At 43.8% G+C, this 17,190-nt stretch overlaps 1 protein-coding gene across 3 annotated transcripts in view; it reads left to right on the top strand.

The window, feature by feature from the left end:
• Positions 1 to 9,390: 9,390 nt before the first annotated feature.
• Positions 9,391 to 17,190, top strand: part of LCLAT1 (lysocardiolipin acyltransferase 1) — a 203,317-nt gene continuing 195,517 nt past the window's right edge. For 2 of the 3 annotated variants that reach the window (XM_043469021.1, XM_043469019.1), the window contains exon 1: positions 9,391 to 9,555. The gene's annotated coding sequence lies outside the window, so the exon portion shown is untranslated. Of the gene's footprint in view, positions 9,556 to 15,396; positions 15,441 to 17,190 lie in introns of all 3 variants that reach the window. The other variant, XM_043469020.1, reaches the window with a different exon arrangement.

Raw genomic sequence — 17,190 nt, 5'->3', positions numbered from 1 at the left:
TTGCCCAAGGGAAAAGGAGGGAGTGAGGCCCAGAACTCCTGAAAGCTGGGCTATAGGAGAGAAGTGAAAGTGAAAATCGCTCAGTTCTGTCCGACACTTTGCAACCCCATGGACTGTATAGTCCATGGAATTCTCTAGGCCAGAATACTGGAGTGGGTAGTCTTTCCCTTCTCCAGGGGATCTTCCCAACCCAGGGATTGAACCCAGGTCTCCCGCATTGCAGGTGGATTCTTTACCAGCTGAGCTACAATGGAACCGAAGGAGAAGAGAGGTGGCCTTCAGTTCAGTTCAGTTCAGTCTCTCAGTCATGTCTGACTCTTTGCCACCCGATGGACTGTAGCATGACAGGCCTTACGTGGTGTATGAAGCCACCTCCAACCCTCTAATCCCACAGGGAGAGCGTCAAGAGAACAACACTTCTCTTTCTCAGTCCACCCTGCAGACTCCTTCCAGCCTCGCCTTGGCTTACTTAACTCTGCTAGAAACAAAAGACCAGGGAGCCAGGAGATGCAAGCTGGATAAGTCCTTGGTATAAAATGTGGGGGTGGGGATAGAGGAAGCAGTTAGAGGAGCAAAAAGAGAATAATCAGAATTCATTTCCACCACTGGTCTGTTTAGTCAATGTAAAATTGTCACTTCTAAGCTACTCCTTCTAGCACCAAGGCTACTCCCAAGCTACCAAAGACTCGGCTGCCTTCTCAGGAAATCAAAACCTTGGATTTCAAATACCTTTTGAATTCCAGAATATCACTGGGTGACACAAGGATGCTAAGTCCCAGCCATAGGGAGACTGCGGGTAGAAGCTCTAAGCCTCCAGTTCAGTATCTGTGGCCTCTGCCAGCTCTGGGCTGCTTGTTCCCTCCACTCATTACCACTGAAGAGCCGTCCCAGTGTTATTGGCTGCAGCTCACTTGGCTCTTTTCTGAGGTCTGTTATTGAGTGCATGTTTTGCACCTTATTGCTCTCACGTTTTGAAGAGGAGGAAGCCATTACAGAGGCATAGAGAGTACCCCAATAAAATAAAAGAGCAATAAGAACGAGGAATTGGGATTCCCAGCTTGTCACAGGGTCTCTCTGCAGAGAGACCTATTAAATCTGATTGTTAAGTTGATGGCTTATAAGGCTGAGAAATCCATCAGTTAAGATACTCTGTTGCAGGAGTCAGGGAGGATTCAGAAACTTCTGGGGAAAATGACCTTTCTGGGCAGCAGAGAAGGTTAACCCCATCTCTTAAGCTCATAGGCACCTCAAAGGGGGTTTTCACCTTTTCCTTCCCTAAATTAAAATGGTAACACATACATCTGGCTACAATGCTGTCAGTATGAAAGGAAATATGATGATGTGCCAATGTACTGTGTCCAGTTTCTCTTCCCAGCAGCAACTACAGCAGTGGTTCTTGCAGAGCCTTCCCAGATATTCTGGGCATATCTGATCATAGATGTATTCTTCTTTTTTTTTTTTTTTTTTGGCCTCTCTGCATGGCTTCTGGGATCTTACTTGCCCACCCAGGAATGGAAACCCCACTCCCTGCAGTGGTAGCACTGTCTTAGCCTTTGGAGCGCCAGCGAAGCTCCGAAAAAACTGACTTTTACTTAGTATTTATATTGTGTCTAGAGCGGATGTTGTTGGTGCTCTACTCAGATGGGGCCCTGGTCTCCCAGCTGCTGTGACCACTGGCAGCTGATGGCTCACAGCTGCCCTTGGGCTCCAAGCATTCCTTGTAGCCAAAAAGGAGCTGCCTTACTCAGCTGGTTATGCACCCTATTCTCAGGCAGACTGCAGTTGATAACTGACTGATACAGGAAAATAACAGCCTGGACCCGTCTCAAAGTTGAATAACCCTGTGGTATAATTCATGCTCCAGAACTTCTGTTAGATCAGGCTGAAGTTAGTCTCCTGCTGAGACTAGATTCTTAATTTTTTCTGCTGCTTCTATTACTCCCCTGCTCTTGAGAGCAATACTTCAAAGAATAATCTGTACAAGGGTACTTGCTTTAGGTCCTGCTTCTAGGAAGTCTTCTTAAGAGCGCTGGGTCTAGAAAACAGACTCTAAAGATGGAATTCTGAAGATAAATCATTTGATGGCAGGATAGTGAGGAGGATCCATCAGTCACTAGTTATAGGTGGAATATCGATTGTTTCTGATGTGCTGTGGTGTGGCACATTGCTTCTAGTGAGCCAGGAAAGGATGCAGGTGGAAAAGGAGGCACTGGCTGGTGCAAAGTCCCTGGGGTTTGAGAGATATGGAGCAAATTAGTATCTACAAGGACTGTGGAAATGGGTGACTATTGCTAAGCAAGCAATGTGCATAAGTCCGAAGCCTTTTAAAAAAAAAATTTATTTATTTGGCTGTGCGGCATGTGGGATCTTAGTTTCCTAACCAAGGATCAAACCCGCACTCTGTTCATTGGAAGCATGGGATCTTAACCACTGGACAACAAGAGAAAGTCCCCTCCAAGGCTTCTTATAGAAGCATTTAAAGAGATTCTCATCATCTACAGCCAGAGGACAGCCAGGACTGAAGATCAGACATAGGACTTAGCTGTAAGAACAACAGACGTTCAGAGAAGGCTGTCTTCTCTGCTTGATAAATCACCAATGTCAAGGTCACCACCTTGATAGGAAACAAGTAGAACCCTGAGAAGACAAGATAAGTGCTGGCCAAGTTGTGAAGACAAGGGAGCCCTGGTACACTGTTGTGCTAATGCAAACTGATGCAGCTGTCATGGAAAACAGTATGGAGATTCCTCAAAAGATTAAGAAGAGAATTACTACATGATCCAACAACCCACTTCTGGTTATATATCCAAAGGAAATGAAACCACTATCTGAAAGATATATCTATACCCCCATGTTCATTGCAGCATTATTTATAATAGCCAGGACATGGAAACAGCCTAAGGGTCCACACAGATGAATGGATAAAGAAACTGTTTTATATACATATAAAACATATATATGCTTTTTTAATACACACACACACATAAAAAATATAAAAAGAAGGGAATTCTGCCATTTGCAACAACATAAAAGAAGGCATTATGCTAAGTAAAAAAAAGTAAGACAGGGAAAGACAAATAGTGTATGATTTCACTTATATGTGAAATCTAAAAATAACTGAACTCATAAAAACAGAGTAGATTGGTGACTGCCAGAGATCAGGGGAGGAGTGTGCAGTGGGGAGAAGAGGTGAAGGTGGTAAAAGGGTATAAACTTCCAGTTATAAGACAAATAAGCTCTGGGGGTCTAATATACAGCCTGGTGACTATCGTTCACAATACTGTACTGTATACTTGAAAGTTGCTAAGAGGGTAGATTTTTATTTATTTATTTATATATGTTCATTTATTTTTATTAGTTGGAGGCTAATCACTTTACAATATTGTAGTGGTTTTTGCCATACATTGACATGAATCAGCCATGGATTTACATGTGTTCCCCATCCTGAACCCCCCTCCCACCTCCCTCCCCATCCCATCCCTCTGGGTCATCCCAGCGCACCAGCCCTGAGCACTTGTCTCATGCATTCAACCTGGACTGGCGATCTGTTTCACACTTGATAATATACATGTTTCGATGCTATTCTCTCAGAGAGGGTAGATTTTTGAAAAGTTCTTACCACACACACAAGATAACTGTGAAGTGACAGATAAGTCAATTATTTCTTGCGGTCATCATTTCAGCAATATATGTGTATGGCAAATCATCACATTGTACACCTTAAATTTACATAGTGTTATATGTCAGTTATATCTGAGTAAAGTGAGAAAAAAACCCTTGAAATATGGGGATGGGATATCTGAGTAGATGTACTTGAGAATCCTAAAACTTCAGATTCTCTAAACTGTCTGGGCCTGCAGAAGCGGGTCTCTCTGCCTTGTTGGAAGAAAGAGGCAACGCTTACCTAAAAGAGATCTCACCTTGGCCTCACCAGGCAAGTTCTGGGGCTATAAGAAAGAGAAAGGATTCTATGCCACAGGGGCTGTAGGTCCTCGCCCACCAGACTACATTCTGCCTACATGTAGAACCTGAGGTGTTGGATTAAGGGGATAGAGAACATAAAGCTAGTTTAGGGGAATTTGCCCATGAGGCCTATTCCCATGACATAGTATTTAAGAACATGGTAGGAGCTCTAGGATTCAGTTCTAATATACTGCTGGCATGGTACTTGGAAGTTGGGAAAAGCAATGACCACATTAAATAAAGCAGAGTTGCCAGGACAGTCATAGCAGAATATAGATGTGGGAATCAAAAAACTCCAAGAAGCAAGCATCCTAAAATGCATCAACCAAAGAAGCAGAAAGCTTTCAGTTGACTCTCTTCTTCAGGAGAGCCTGGACAACTGTCCAGGTGATAGCAAATGCTCTGGAAAGGGGACCAGCATCATTGAGATGCTCAGTTGTGCTTGTCCTCTGCAGATCAGGGCTCATGCTTTTATAGAATAAGATCTAGTAGCAGTGGAGAGGACAGGATCCTAGAATAGTAGAGATAACTAAGAGAAGCAGTAGTGACCGGATTACCATAATGGATAGTAAGGATCAACCTGACCAATGGCAATGTCTAGTAGAACACAGTATTTCTGGGGACAAGACAGATGGGCAGACAGAAAGGATACTGATTAACACACAATCAGTTCAGTTCAGTTCAATCACTCAGTTGTGTCTAACTCTGACCCCATCAACTGCAGCACGCCAGGCCTCCCTGTCCATCACCAACTCCCGGAATTTACTCAAACTCATGTCCATTGAATCGGTGATGCCATCCGACCATCTCATCCTCTGTTGTCCCTTTCTCCTCCTGCCCCCTCCCAGCATCAGGGTCTTTTCAAATGAGTCAGTTCTTTGCATCAGGTGGCCAAAGTACTGGAGTTTCAGCTTCAGTATCAGTCCTTCCAATGAATATTCAGGACTGATTTCCTTTAGAATAGACTGGTAACACACAATAAGAAGAGATTAATAGTAGAAGGCTGGGGTCAACATTACTCCAATGAAAAGTTATAATAACTTGCCTGATTTAAAGACCTGAGCCTGTACTCAAACCTAGAATGCGTGAACCAAAGGAAAGACTACGTGTCTATGAGAAAGAACCTGGAACACCAGGGCAAGTGTGTACAGATTTTTTTTCAGTTCTTCTCCAAAGTGATTTATGGTTATTTCCTTGGATGGGAAAGAGGACTAATCTAATATTTTGAGGGATGTTGGATACAGGGTCTAAGTTGATGAGGATACCCAAGAGTCCAAAGCACCATCAGGCCCTCCTGTTAGAGGAAGAGCATATTGGAATCAGATAATAAATGGAGACTTCACCCAGGTCTGTCTCAGAGTGGGCTCACTGGCTCCTTTTATCAAACTGACGGTCGTTTCCTTGATTCCCAAATGTATGATTGGAATGGATGCACTTAGTAGTTGCCAGGATCCTCACATCGGTCCTTAGACCAATAGTCTGTAGAGTGAGAGCTATTGTAATAGGAAAAGCCAAGTAAAGCCCCTAGAACTGTGTCACCTCTGCCCCAACCAAGTAGTAAACCACAACAATGTTCAAAGGAAGATCACATTCACGTGGGCAAGAACACAATTCTACTTTTATAGTCTTGCTCCAGGGCTATGTTTATTTTCCTGCTTTCTGTCATAATACATTCCAAAGGGACCCAGGCCATCTGGCCATTCCACAAAACATCACATTAGTCTATCATAGTGAAATACCATGTTGCTTGGACCTGACAAGCAAGAAATGCAAGTAATCTGGATGTCTTGATGAGATACAAGCTTTCCAGAGGGTGAATAAACCCCATAAAAATTCAGAAGCCTGCTACACTGATGAAAAATTTAAATGGCAATTATTACTTTTAACATTTTGAGATAATTTTAGATTGATAGGAGAGATGCAAGAAGAACACGGATTTCTGGAAGCATTTTACCCAGCTTGCCTTTATATTAACATCTAATATAAGCATAGAACATATATCAAAACTAAGAAAATAACCTTGTTGCTGGGCCGTGCTTCAGTCATTTCTCATTCTTTGTGATCCTATGGACTGTAGCCCAGCAAGATCCTGTCCATGAAATTCTCCAGGCAAGAATACTGGAGTGGATTGCCATGCCCTCCAGGGGATCTTTCTGACCCAGGGATCAAACCCGCATCTCTTATATCTCCTGCATTGGCAGGTGGGTTCTTTACCACTAGCACCACTGGGGGAAGCCCAACCTTGGTACAATACTATTCTCTAGAGCACAGACTTTATGTGGATGGTGAAGAGGTCCAATGGTCAAAGGCATGCCAGAGATTTTTCTCCACAGTAAAGGACAACTTACCTTCCACCACTAAGAAAGAGTGCTTGGTAGATCTCTTCAGGTTAAGGTGGAAGGTTTCTAGTTTTAAGAAGGGCTCAGATCCATAAAGGACTCAATAGCAGGTCCAGCCTCATTACAAGCAGTCCTGCGATTTGTGCTCTATCACTTGACACATCTCATGATACTAGAAGTATCTGTGGTAGAGAAAAGGCCAACTGGAGTCTCTGGCAAGACCCAAAAGAAGAGACACAGCACAGCCCATTACAGTTCTGGAGAACGGCCAAACCAACTGGGAGAAACATACACATTTGAAAAGCATCTACTCTAGTGGTCCAACGATAAGACTTGGCGCTGGATGGGCTGGGACTAGGGGGTGGGGGAGGGCAGATGCCTGTCCAAATGCCTACTCCCCCCTCTGACAGTTAGGGGCTAACAGTTTTACAGACAGGGAATTCCCTGGTAGCTCAGTGGATAAATAATCTGCCTGCAGTGCAGAAGCCTCAGATTCAATCCCTGGGTCGGGAAGATCCCCTGGAGAAGAAATTGGCAACCCACTCCAGTATTCTTGACTGGAAAACCCTAAAGACAGAGGAGCCTGGTGGGCCACAGCCCATGGGGTTGCAAGAGTTGGACATGACTTAGCAACTAAATCACCACCAGTTTTATAGACCTATAGATGGGGAGTGAGGTGAGCGGGGTGTATATGCAGAAACAGCATAGTCAGCTCTGACAGTTATTTGAAATTGATCGGTGGTCTGACCAACATCACCTTGATTAAGTACAATTAATCTTTAGTTCCAGGGTTGGTTTGTTCCCAGTTCCTTGAGGCCAGTTCTCAGAACTGTGGCAGCTTATGTCATGGCTACAGCCTGGCCATCATGTAGTTAACTTCTTCCACCTGGTAGGGGTTTTAGTATCTATAAAACAGCTCATAGGATATGGCTCAGAATATTATCTATAGTACTTAAGAAGGAAATAAACATCCTTGACTTTGCATAATGACTAACCTATAATTATTTGGTCTTCTTTGGTTGTTTTTCTTTGTTTCTGCATTTTCCTCACTTTTCTGATTAATCTTATTATTTGGCTAAAGTTTTTCCACAGACAAAAGGCAGGTGAAAGTTATGGTGAGGAAGGACCACAGAGTCCTGCTCCATTTCAAAGGGGGATAGGAGGGTCTTTTGGTATTTATAACAAATACCTCTGAGCCTGTGTTTAAGCTAATGAATTGACTCTGGGAAGAGGGAAGCTGGTTGCCAGAGGAACAAACCCTGAGATTAGAGGCTTGAAACTTTCAACTCCACCGTTCAACCTCCAGGGCAGGGACTGAGTTAATCATTACTGTCAGTGATTTTATTAATTATGCCAAGATTGAAAGCAGGAGAAGAAGGGGATGACAGAAGATGAGAAGGTTGGATGGATATGAATGTGAGTAAACTCCGGGAGTTGGTGATGGACAGGGAGGCCAGGCGTGCTGCAGTCCATGGGGTCGCAAAGAGTCAGACACGACTGAGTGACTGAACTGAACTGAATGAAATCTCCATAAAAAGAACACAACAGAGTTTCTGAGAGCTCCCTGGTTCATGTGAACCGCGGGGTGCTGGGACGGTGACACACCCAGAGGGGGAATGAAAGCTGAGTCCCCTGTCCACAACCCAGACCTTGCCCTATGCCTCTCTTCCATTTGACTGTTCCTGAGTTGTATCCTTTAGAATAAGCCAGTAGACAGACGTAAAGTGTTCTCCTGAGTTCTGTGATCTGTTCTAGCAAACTGAACCCTGAGCAGGGTATTGTGGGATGCCCTGACTTACAGCCAGTTTGTCAGAAGTACCCAAGGTCTAGACTTCCCACTGGCATCTGAAGTAGGGAGCAGAGTTGCAGAACTAAGCCCTGAGCCTCTGCGGTCTGCACTACTTCGGAGTAGTGAGTGTCAAAACTGAATTATCTTGCAGGACACTCAGTGGGTGTCCACAGAGCACTGGAGAATAACTTGATGTGGAAAAGCCACACACATGGTAAACAAGAGCTAATGCCTTTAGGCTCGACAGTTTTGACCCTTTCCTTCAGGTTCTACAGTTCCATTGTGCGATGGGTAGCTAAATTTATTCTTTTTAGGATTTTAAATCAGTGAATCTTTGTTGAAAACCAGCAGGAGGAAGGTACTGTGCAGGAAATGAAAAAAGGCCTAACTGCAGCCCCCACCATCATGGAGCTTTAGAGTTTAGGAGGTTAAGGAACATATGTCCCAGGACAGAAAGTGGCAGTGAAAGCCTTCTGAGAGGGATGCTCAGAGGACGTAAAGTTTTCCTCTGACTGGGAAAACTTCATGCTAGGGAGAGCTTGGTGCTGCGTGTCAAGAACCTGAATTCTAGGACTGGTTCTATTACTGATCTGCCTCTGTAGGTTAGGCTTTGTGGACAAAGAATATCACCAGCCATATCAGTGAAGACAGGATGTTGTGGCCATCAGCCACTCCCCCAACCCCCCCCCCCACCCCCCAACAACCCCAGATAGTTAAGGTGCCTGTCAGAGGAACTATTTCAGTGAGCCCAGACTCTTGCATCTTCCCATAGGTAGAAAAGTGCTAACTTCATTAATTTAAGCAGTCTGACTTTTAATTAACAGTCATCTTTTAATATTCCCACTACCTAGTTTTTATTGCAAAAGTTCCTAAATATCCTGGCTCCTCCCTTATCTCTCTGAACAGCCCCTCAGAGCGAGGGGCTGCCTCCTGGGCTTAAGTCCTCAGTATGTTCCTCCAGGAAAACTCAGTTCTCAATTTTTAGGTCATATATTCTCCCACAGTACAGTTTATAAATAAAGCTCCCCAGATTTCTATTGTCACTCTGAAACTCCAGGAGTTAGAGGGACAGTGACCTTCAGATTTCCTATTTCTTATTGCTACTCGCCCCTACACCCCCTCGCTCTCTATGTCCCTCTTCTTCTGGAGGCCAGATGGAGAAATGAAAGTGGTCCCTTTAAGGGAGCCCTCAGGGTCTGGCCCCGGGGAGCCCCAGGCCGGGGGCAGGGGCGGGGCTCCGGGGACCCGGGCTTCCCACGCAGCCGGGGACGCCGCTGCGTCACGGCGCTCACAGCCAATCAGGATGAAGCCTGCCTGGACGCATTACTAGGGCGACGGGCCCGACGCCTCCTGCTTCGGGATGAATTAGCGGCGGGTTCTGCACCCAGGTTGTGACCCCCACAGATTCTGAAGCTCACGCACGCGGTCTCCACTGCGTCGCGCGTAGTCTTCTGCTGGCCACAGGTGAGAAGCTGGAACCGTCAGGTGGGGGTTCCGGCGCCGGGAAAATGGCGGCGGTGGCCGGGGGATCCCCGGTTGGCGGAGGGGGAGCGGTCCCATGGGCTCTTCCCTGGACCGCCGGCCACCCGGGGATGCGGCCCCCTGTAACGGTCACTTAACGGGGAATTGGGGTCCGGATGCGGGTGGCGGTGCCACCATTTCAGGTGAGAGGAGGCGTGGGGAAGTGATTCCCGGAGGCTAGCGGAGGCGTCGGGGGCCACGGAGTCGCTCGGCCGGCTCGATGGGCCGCTTTGCTCGGTGTTTACAGAGAGAGCTCCAACACGTCCCTGCTACAGACCTGGGCGGGTCCAGGAGCTGCACCGCTGCGAACACAGTCCAGTCTGTCACTGTTAAATCGGATGTGCAAAAGGTCCCAAGTGGCCGCCACGTGCGAGGCTTAGATGTGAGCTGGAGAGGGCAGGGGCTGGAACTGGTTTATCTGTGTATCCTCCAGGCGCCTGTCTGTAGGTGACAGAATGGCAGTGCCACGAAAGGAAGGGTAGGCCCTGACGAGGGGCTGATGTCAAGTCCGATCGTTAATGCGAGTGTCTGAGCTCCTGCTTCTCCATTGGAAGAGAAGAAGTAAAAAGTTCGGGCGCTTAGGTGTTGGGGAGACATTCTTCCTCCTTGTACTTTCTCGGTTCGGGTGGGTTCCCCGGGGGCATTGCCCCTGCCTTCGAAGTTCTTTAGCTCTATCCCACGTGCATGTGGAGCATGTACAATTGAGGATTTGTTGCCAAAATCTTGGCTCTCTGTGCACCAAAGCCAAACAGAAATAGGGAGACAGTTATGGAGGAGAAAGAAAGAATGGCTTTATTATTTTGCCAGGAGGCAAAGCAGGAGCACAGTAGGCTAGCAGGAGAGGTTATACAGTCAGGCAGCAATATGTGATAAGGATCAAGGCAGTGACAGTCTTGTATTTACTTCTGATAAGTTTCAAAAGGGCGGGTGGGGGGGTTGCTAACAAGATGAGGGTGGGTACAGGGTCTCAGCAGGTCAGTCTCCTAATCTGGATGAGCCTCTCTGTTCCCTTTAATCTTTGCCTCAGGTGGTTTCCCTTGCTGTTCCTCCTGCCCTTTGGAACTAAGAGAAGGTCATGGGAGACCGGAGTCTTGCCTACAAGGAGTGGGGAACAAAAAGGCCTCCATGCCCAGGAGCCCCACAGGTCCCTGCTCAGTGTCAGACTGACATTCAGTTTAAGCTCAGGAATGTAATAAAGATAGACTATCTGTGCAGGTCTTACAGAAACGAAATTTTGTCCATTCCTGTCAGTCCCTTATTTGAGCAAAGACTTGTCATGATATATGAGGAAGCACAAATAATTAATTGAAGAAGGTTTTAAGTTTTTATTAAACTCTTCAAAAGAATACTTCGCCAGATGACTTTTACAACATAATTTGTGTTAGGTATTAAGATTCATTGCTTTGATGTATTTTTCTAGTTTCTATTTATAATAAAAAGATAACACTGGTTCTTTCATTAAGCCTGCTGTGGAACTGCCCTGCCAAGTCTTTGGGATATAAAGATTAATTGCTGATCCTGAGTGAGACAAAGAAGTTTGATTCACTAATGCAGGTGATAAGGACTTAAGTATAGTTGTGGTGGGAACAGAGAGCTGCAGGAATGCATACCAGGTAACAGTCACTTCTGCTGTGGTCCTGTGCAAGAAAGAAGGGGAGCTGATTGCAAGGTAGAGGGGGAAAGAGCTTTAGGCAAAGGAGAAGGCAGTGCCAAGTTAGGTTGGGTTAGTTTAAAAAAAAACTGTCTTGACGAAAGTCCTTTTTACAGAACTGTTGTATCTTTTGAGAGTAAAAGAAAAAGATTAATTTAATTTCCCCCCCTGTTTTTAAAAAAGCTCCTATTGTACATTGCATGAACTATACTTTCATGTGACAGAAAAGCAGGTTAAGTGATTTTTGTTTTCGGTAGCAGTCTTGGTTTGGTGGAGTGCCTTGTTCTGTTATTGAGAGAGAGCACAGTGGCACTTTTCATTTGTTATCTTTGGTGCCTGCTGTGCATCAGGCACTGTAAAAATGAGGCGTCTTCCTTGTTCTAATTTGAGCAAATGATGGTCCATTTCTTCCCACCAGGTGCTTTAGTCAGGCTGTTGATGTTGCTGAGGACCAAGGGTAAACAATGGGGAAAAACCCAAAAGAGACTTTCTTCCACACTGCATCTGTGGAGATTTGGTGCTGGGCTGGAGTTAGGCACAGTTTCTAGTTCCTACTCTGCCACTGAAAATATCTTAAGGAAATCATTATTTCCTTATCTTTGACATGGACAAAGCGTTTCTCCTCTAAGCAATATCACTGTGTTGTTGTGAGGAGAAAAAAAAAGTATAGGTAAAAGGACTTAAAAAGGTTAAAAGCACTGTGATGACAGTTAACATAGAAACTGTTCCAGGAGCCTGGTACGGGCTCACTCACTCAGCAACATTGTGCAGTGAGTACTTTATCATCTTTGTTTTACAAATGAGGAAACTGAGACACATGGAACTTTTATTTTCCCCAAATTGCACTACTAGCGTCATGGTGCCAAGCTGTGTTCTTAGCCACTGGGCATACTATCTTCTGTAACATGCAGACCTTAATGTGTTAAGGGGATATATATGAACAGGCTCTCAATGAAGTAATTTGTGTGTGGTCTTTTAGTTGTGTAAATAATGACTGATTCATTCCATTGGCATCCAGTAGTGATTTATATGGTGATGACTACAGTTGCTTTGGTTAAGTGATATAGTCATCCCACCTTTGATGTCCATTATTTTTAAAAGTATTTTAAAACAGGGTTGTTACTGATTTCTAAGAGGAAGCACAAATCAATAATTGAAGAAGGTTTTAGTTTTTATTAAACTCTTTTGAATACTTTGCCAGATGACCTTTACAACATAATTTGTGTTAGGTGTTAAGATTCATTGCTTTGATGTATTTTTCTAGTCTCTGTTTATTAAAAAAAGGTAACATGAATAAAAGTGACTGGGACAGTCATTCTTTCATTGAGCCTTCATGGAACTGCCTTGCCAGGCCCTTGGGACATAAAGATTAATTGCTGATCCTGAGTGAGACAAAGAAATATGATTCACTGATGCAGGTGGTAAGGACTCCAGTATTGTTGTGGTGGGTACAGAGAGCTGCAGGAATGCATACCAGGTAACAGTCACTTCTGCTGTGGTCCTGTGCAAGAAAGAAGGGGAGCTGATTGCAAGGTAGAGGGGGAAAGAGCTTTAGGCAAAGGAGAAGGCAGTGTCAAATTGGGTTGAGAGGGCATGAATACCCAGTAGTCAGGCCAGAGTTTTGCAAAAGTTGGTGAGAAAGAAGCCAGGAAAGGTCAGAGCCAGATTATGAATTCTCAGCTGAGAGAGTGATTTTATCCTGTGGGCAGTGGGACCTATAGAAGGATGAGTAACATGACCAACTTTATGCTCTGTAAAGGGAACTTTGGTGATGGCAGGGTCAAAGACAGAGTGTAAGGAAGAAACCAGTTAAGGGCAGGTTCCGTACTCCAGACCAGAGAAGGTGAGGGAGTGAGGCAGGGCGTTAACTGTGACAGCCAAGTTCAGAGTCCACCACACACATTGTGAGGGCAGAATGGAAGATGGCTGGGTGTGAAGAAGAGTGGGGCGGGGAGGGGAGCACCTGCTGAGCGAGTGAAGGTAAGACTAAGGTGTTATATTTGGGGTGTTTTGGGTAACCATATGGTTAGAGATCCGAAGTACTGTTAAACATTTTAGGGAAAAGGATGGAGCAAGGAGTTCTTTGTTACTGGGTTTTGGGAAGCCTGTAAACCCTCTGAGGTGCTGGGTTACATAAAGTGTAACAGAACCAGGTTTAACAGAAGCCTCTAGGCTTCTGATTTCTGAGGCTACAGAACTTTTAATTATATCCTTGAAGACAGTAGGGTCTAGTGTAAAGTGACCCATTGAAAGAAAGCCACTCAGAGGGAATGGGAAGAAGGTATGGTTGAAATAAAATAGTAGAATAACAAGTGTTAGAGGGTGTTTCCCACCCCCCCCCTTTTTTAACATTATGTTTTAATATATTTGTACAGAAGTCATATTACGAATGTAGTCGCAAATGAATTCTCTAGTTGTAAAACTGACAGCCGCTCAGGCTTCCATAATACTAGAGTTGTCTTATCACCAACAACATAACTTGAATGCATTTGAAATCAACCACATGGTGAAACTGTAAACCTTGCAAAGGTACAGGAATTCATGAATTCAGAGCAGGGCCAAGAACTGTTCAAACCATAAGCAGAAATCAAAGGACTACTGAGTAGAGTAGGCATAGATTTCTTTAAAAAGACTTAAGGCAGTGACTGTAACAATGATTGACAAATTTGACTTCAGACTTTGTTAAAATTGAGAATTTTCTCCATCTAAAGATAACATTAAGAGAATGAAGGGCAAAATACAGATTGGAAGAAGAAAATGGCAATCCATCTGGCAGATGTATGTATATTATATAAACTTAATAAGAAAAAGACAGTTTTATTTAAAAATGTACAAAAGTTTTGAATAGGCACTTGGTAAAAGAGAATCTCTGTGGCCAGTATGCATATAGAGAAGTGTTCAACATCAGTCAGTGGAGAAATGCAAATTAATTAATACAATAATGAAAAAACAACAGTGAGATACTACTCTCTGCCTTCTGGAATGGCTAAAATGAGAGACAGTGGCTTTCTTGGCAAGGATGTGGAGCCACAGGATCTCTTGAATGTTTTGGTAGGGATGTAAAATGGTACAGTAATCTTGGAAAACTGGCTTATCTAATCCTACCCATGACCCATCATTTTCATTCTTAAGTATATACCCAAGGGAAATAGATGTATATTCTACCACTCCCCCCAAAAGTAAAAGGATGTTCATAGCACCTTTATTCATGATAACCAAAAATTAGATGAAACCTAACTGGATGTTGACAGTAGAATGGATGAATAAGTTGTGGTTTATTTATATAATGAAAAATTACAGAAGCAGTAAAAGAGAAGGAACTACTGTACACATCAACATTGATGGATCTCATGGACTTAATGAGCCAGATAATTCATTGAATACTATGTGACTCCATTCAAATGAAGTTCAAAAACAGGTAACGACTGTTTCCAGGTCAGAATAGTGGTTCCTCCAAGGAGTGGTGTTGGTAATGACTAGAAGGGGCATGAGGGAACCTTCTGGGATGTTGGAAATGTTCTGTATTCTGAGATGGCATGGGTGTATGTATATGAAAAATTCAAGTTGCATATTTAAGATTTGTACAATTTCTCTTATACTTTAATTTAAAAAGAGGTGCTAGTGAGAATTTGGCAGTGTTAGACCAGTTAACTTTTGATGAGGAAAACCAGCAGGAATGACAATGAGAAAGGTGCTTTAAAGGAATATAAAGGGAGTATGAGAGGCTCTGGGGAAATGATGAAATCTAGATTTTTTTATTTTTTATTTTACAAAAATGTCTTTATATAATTGTCTTGTAAAAGGCAAATGTAAAATTAAGACTGTTATATCATGCTGTTTTACAGTTTGGTCTCCAAGTTATGTTCCAAACTCTGTACCAATTGATTAGTTCCTCGTCCTAAGAATTAGTGCATAGTTTCAAGTGTAACCTAGATTTTGGTAAGTACAAGATATGTTATGGGAAATAAATTGATGTGTATTTTGTTTAATTTTGAGGGGAAAAATTCTAATCAAATCTCTTTTTCATCAATATGAAATGTGCCTGTTTAAGAGAAGTCACTGTGTGGCTTTTCCACATCCCTGCTGATTCCTGTTGGAGAATGAGCCCTGAGTTGTGATTCTTTTGGCTGCAGGGTCTTGAATGTCTTGAACGTGATGGAGCTAAGAAAAGCCTTTGGTGAGTTACCTGTAGCAGCAAGGTAAAGCTCAAAAAAGGCATTTGTGAGCTACCATCGTGATTTGACAGTGTTTATCACACCTCTCCCTGGTGGTGGTGGTGGTGGTTTAGTCGCTAAGTCGTGTCTGGCCTTTGCGACCCCATGGAGTGTAGCCTGCCAGGTTCCTCTGTCCCTGGGATTCTCCAGAAAGAATACTGGAATGGATTGCCATTTCCTTCTCCAGGGGATCTTCCCAACCCAGGGATCGAACCAGGATCTCCTGCATTGCTACTGAGCTACACCTCTCCCTAGGTCTCTCTAACTGACAGTGAGGACAAGGGGTGGGTGGATCCTATTGTGATGACCTGGGAGGCAGAAGTCTGAGGGGCAGCCACAGAGCTGACTGGAAATGATTAACCACGTTATCAGCTATAACTCTGTTACAGGTGAGGTTTCTGCACACGTACAATGCTCACTTCCTCCCAGGAAGGAGATGACTATTCTAGGGATGATGAGGAGCAGACTTATGCTATCCTTAGTTTTCCATTTCAATTAGAGATCACCTTCTTTTTATGTTTGTAAGTGAAAGTTAACCCCCTCCGGAGACCTTGTGGAGCAGGGAGATAGCTTATTTCTGTGGTGAGCTAGTGTCTACTGGTGTCATAAAGCAAATGATGGATAAGAGACAGGAATAAAGATGCAATGAGGGAAGAGATGTGAATGGTGGCAGCCATTCTTAGGCTCTATGTGGCCAGGAATGTGGACTGAAAGGTTTTTTTGTTTTTTTAACTCTGACAGTGGCTCTTTCCACACATGAATGTTAAGTATCTTGGGGAAGACATCTTTGTCTGGGTTTTTATTATTTCTGCCTTCCTTTTCAAATATGAACACTTTTATTAGATTTATTTTTTAAATTATGTAGCCTTTAAATAATAATTTGCCTTTTGAGGGTTTTGGAGAAGAACGATGGTAACCAGGAGTGGCTTGAATACCAAAATGTTTATTTGTTTAATGTGAACATTTTTGAACCATTACTATGAGCTTGATGATGGAGACAGAATTGAGTAGGTACAGTTTCTGCCACCTCCAGAGGCTCTAGGGGAGCCTCTGCTCCTGGCCTCTTCTAGCCTCTGGTGGCTACCTGCATTCCTTGGCTTGTGGCCGCATCACTCATTCCTTGTCTCTGTGGTCACTGCCTTCTCCTGTTCTGTCTGTGGTCAGATCTCCTTCTGCCTCTTCTTTGAAAGAATATGTGTGATTGCATTTAGGGTCCACCATGATAGTCCAGCTTCCCAGGTGGTGCTAGTGGTAAAGAACTTTCCTGTCAGTGCAAAAGATGTAAGAGACACGGGTTCAGGTTCGATCCCTGGGCCGGGAAGATCCCCCAGAGGACAGCGTGGCAACCCGCTCCAGTCTTCATGCCTGGAGAATTCCATGGACAGAGGAGCCTGACAGGCTACAGTCCATGGGGCTGCAAAGAGTCAGACACGACTGAAGCGATTTACAGGCATGATATTCCAGGATAATCCCTCCATCTTAAAAGATTTAATTTAATCATATCTACAAAGTTTTTTTTTTTCTTTTCTGCTTAGGTAATGTTTACAGGTTCAAAGGATTAATACCTTATGTGGGTATCTTGAGAGGGTCATAATATAGCCAAGGTATTTGTTAATCTGTGTATTGAAGGTGAAGAGATTCATTACTTAAAGTCACAAAGTTAGAATTAACTTCTCTCTCTTTATATATTTGTTTCCCGTCTGTGTACCACCT

Source organism: Cervus canadensis, chromosome 5, assembly GCF_019320065.1.
Source record: "Cervus canadensis isolate Bull #8, Minnesota chromosome 5, ASM1932006v1, whole genome shotgun sequence".
Taxonomy (NCBI): domain Eukaryota; kingdom Metazoa; phylum Chordata; class Mammalia; order Artiodactyla; family Cervidae; genus Cervus; species Cervus canadensis.
The sequence above is the reverse complement of the archived record's forward strand: the minus strand, read 5'-3'. Positions and strand labels throughout refer to the sequence as shown.